Source organism: Microtus oregoni, unplaced genomic scaffold, assembly GCF_018167655.1.
Source record: "Microtus oregoni isolate MIOR12 unplaced genomic scaffold, Mior012 000008F_ref0000371, whole genome shotgun sequence".
In the NCBI taxonomy this organism is placed as follows: Eukaryota; Metazoa; Chordata; class Mammalia; order Rodentia; family Cricetidae; genus Microtus; species Microtus oregoni.
Genome location: NW_024543067.1, coordinates 4,539,441 through 4,543,187, shown reverse-complemented (window position 1 = coordinate 4,543,187; position 3,747 = coordinate 4,539,441). Strand labels below are relative to the sequence as shown.

General features: G+C 42.3%; 1 pseudogene; it reads left to right on the top strand.

Annotated features, from left to right (window-relative positions):
• The first annotated feature begins 374 nt into the window (after positions 1-374).
• Positions 375-805, top strand: LOC121451662 (annotated as a pseudogene).
• Positions 806-3,747: the final 2,942 nt, after the last annotated feature.

Genomic DNA, 3,747 nt, shown 5'->3' with positions numbered 1-3,747 from the left:
TGATATCCCTAACGATGTGACTGTTTACTTTCCTGGGCTCAGTGGCTTAGAACTCTCCCGAACCTAGCCCAGACACTCCAAACCGCTACTACCAACCCTTGCATTGTGCAGTCTGACTTCAGCTTAACTCTCAATATCGTTTGAGAAACAATTTATTTAATTATTGATCAAACTCGCTCACTGAGGTTTGTGGTTCAACCTTCTGCCTCGGCTAACTGGCCAGCCCAGCTCCAGAGACTGATCACACTCATCAGAGACTCTCAATACTGACAATTGGCTGGGAAAGAAGAGAGAGCCCTTACCCAACTGTGTGGTGCAAAATGGCTTCCCACACAGGTGTGGGGCAGATGCTGGCCATACTTTGAAAGACGGCCATGTATGGAGCAACTTCCTGTATTGCGTCTGTAGTTATTTTGGCAGTATCTGAGGGCTATGTTCAGTGCCGCAACCCACAAGCCTTACTCAAGAATCAGCTACCCCTGCTTCACTACCGATCTCTGCCAAACACGCTGGAACATCTGAGTTCGCTGCCCACCAAGATGGAATACAAACGGCAGAATCTAGTTGAACACATGATTCGGGGAATTCTTTGTTTTTTCCCTGCGATAATTGGGTTTATCTAAGGGTATGTGGCTGAACAGTTTGGGTGGACTGTCTATATAGTGATGGCCAGATTTGCTTTTTTGTGTTTGTTGACACTTCCTATTGCTGATATCCCCTCAAGTGATTACCCATTCAAGTCTTAGGCACAGAAGACAAGAAATCAGGGGACAGAGAAATTAAGAGACATGCTAAAAATAATTGATCGGAGCTTTGACGATTCAGCACCTGCTTTTATTTCCTGTAAGATGAGCTGAATTGCTTCCATAACCAAACCTGATCTTAAGCCACCTCTGTCTGCCCAGCACAGCTGTGCAGAGATCTAGCTGTCCTTGCTTCATTTCTAATCCAGCTGTATTTTAACTTATAACTATTTATACCATCTCTTTATAATCTTGTTATAGATAACAGGAATATAAGTATGCAGTGCTTCTTTCAGGTGTACAAAATGAATTAACACCTCAGAACTGGCAGTATTTTTTTTTCTGTTTCTAATGCAGTTTTGCAATAGTTCCCACTACCAAGACTAGGCTGTCTCCAAGCTAAAATCCTCCTGCTTCAGCCTCACAAACTGCTGGGACTGCAGGCACCTGCTACCCCACCTGGCTTGATAGTCTCATTTGTAACTATTAAAGTTTCATGATCCATGTGAAGCACTGAACTATTTTAATGGTGGTTTTGTTGTTGTTGGTGGTGGTGGTGTTTTTTGTTTGTTCCTTTGTTTGATTTGGTTTTCTGAGATAAGGTCTGACTATATAGCCTTGGTGGGTCCTAGAACTTGCTCCATGGACAGGGCTGGCCTTGAACTCACAGAGTTCTACCTGTCTTCTGCTCTGGAGTACTGGAGTTAAAGGCATAACCCACCATGATTAACCCAAATGGTTTTAATTAAAACTCATAGTGGAAAATAAAAAGCATGGGAGCATTAAAAGGAGCTATTTCTGACATAGTTATTTCTTTTTTTTTTCTTCTTTTTTTTTATTTTTTTTTTAATTTATTTATTTATTAAGGATTTCTGCCTCGTCCCCACAACCGCTTCCCATTTCCCTCCCCCTCCCCCAATCAAGTCCCCCCCCCTCATCTGCTCGAAGAGCAATCAGGGTTCCCTGACCTGTGGGAAGCCCAAGGACTGCCCACCTCTATCCAGGTCTCGTAAGGTGAGCATTCAAACTGCCTAGGCTCCCACAAAGCCAGTACGTGCAGTAGGATCAAAAACCCACTGCAATTGTTCTTGAATTCTCAGTATTCCTCATTGTCCGCTATGTTCAGCTAGTCCGGATTTATCCCATGCTTTTTCAGACCTAGGCCAGCTGGCCTTGGTGAGATCCCAATAGAACATCCCCATTGTCTCAGTGTGTGGGTGCACCCCTCGTGGTCCTGAGTTCCTTGCTCGTGCTCCGTCTCCTTCTGCTCCTGATTTGGACCTTGAGATTTCTGTCCGGTGCTCCCGTGTGGGTCTCTGTCTCTGTCTCCTTTCATCGCCTGATGAAGGTTAATATTCCTGAGGATGCCTATGTGTTTGTCTTTGGATTCACCTTATTTAGCTTCTCTAGGAACATGAATTATAGGCTCAATGTCCTTTATTTATGGATAGAAACCAAATATGAGTGAGTACATCCCATGTTCCTCTTTTTGGGTCTGGCTTACCTCACTCAGGATAGTGTTTTCTATTTCCATCCATTTGTATGCAAAATTCAAGAAGTCCTTGTTTTTTACTGCTGAGTAATACTCTAATATGTATATATTCCATACTTTCTTCATCCATTCATCCGTTGAAGGGCATCTAGGTTGTTTCCAGGTTCTGGCTATTACAAACAATGCTGCCATGAACATAGTTGAGCATATACTTTTGTTGTATGATAGGGCCTCTCTTGGGTATATTCCCAAGAGTGGTATTGCTGGATCCAGGGGTAGGTTGATCCCGAATTTCCTGAGAAACCGAAACACTGCTTTCCAGAGTGGTTGCACAAGTTTGCATTCCCACCAGCAATGGGTGAGTGTACCCCTTTCTCCACAACCTCTCCAGCAAAGGCTATCATTGGTGTTTTTTATTTTAGCCATTCTGACAGGTGTAAGGTGGTATCTTAAAGTTGTCTTGATTTGCATTTCCCTGATCGCTAAGGAAGTTGAGCATGACCTTAAGTGTCTTTTGGCCATTTGAAGTTCTTCTGTTGAGAATTCTCTGTTCAGATCAGTGCCCCATTTTATAATTGGGTTGATTAGCCTTTTACGGTCTAGTTTCTTGAGTTCTTTATATATTTTGGAGATCAAACCTTTGTCAGTTGCAGGGTTGGTGAAGATCTTCTCCCAGTCAGTGGGTTGTCTTTTTGTCTTAGTGACAGTGTCCTTTGCTTTACAGAAGCTTCTCAGCCTCAGGAAGTCCCATTTATTCAATGATGCCCTTAGTGTCTGTGCTGCTGGGGTTATACATAGGAAGTGGTCTCCTGTGCCCATGTGCTGTAGAGTACTTCCCACTTTCTCTTCTATCAGGTTCAGTGTGTTCGGACTGATATTGAGGTCTTTAATCCATTTGGATTTGAGTTTTGTGCATGGTGATAGATATGGATCTATTTTCATTCTTCTACAGATTGACATCCAGTTTTGCCAGCACCATTTGTTGAAGATGCTCTCTTTTTTCCATTGTATACTTTTAGCTCCTTTATCGAAGATCAGGTGTTCATAGGTTTGTGGGTTAATGTCAGGGTCTTCTATTCGATTCCATTGGTCGACTTCTCTGTTTTTATGCCAATACCAAGCTGTTTTCAATACTGTAGCTCTGTAATAGAGTTTGAAGTCAGGGATGGTAATGCCTCCAGACAAACCTTTATTGTATAAGATTGTTTTGGCTATCCTGGGTTTTTTGTTTTTCCATATAAAGTTGATTATTGTCTTCTCCAGATCTGTGAAGAATTTTGATGGGATTTTGATGGGGATTGCATTGAATCTATAGATTGCTTTTGGTAGAATTGCCATTTTTACTATGTTGGTCCTCCCAATCCAAGAGCAAGGGAGGTCTTTCCATTTTCTGGTGTCTTCTTCAATTTCTTTCTTCAAAGACTTATAGTTCTTGTCAAGTAGATCTTTCACTTCCTTGGTCAGGGTTACCCCAAGGTATTTTATGCTATTTGTGGCTATCGTGAAAGGTGA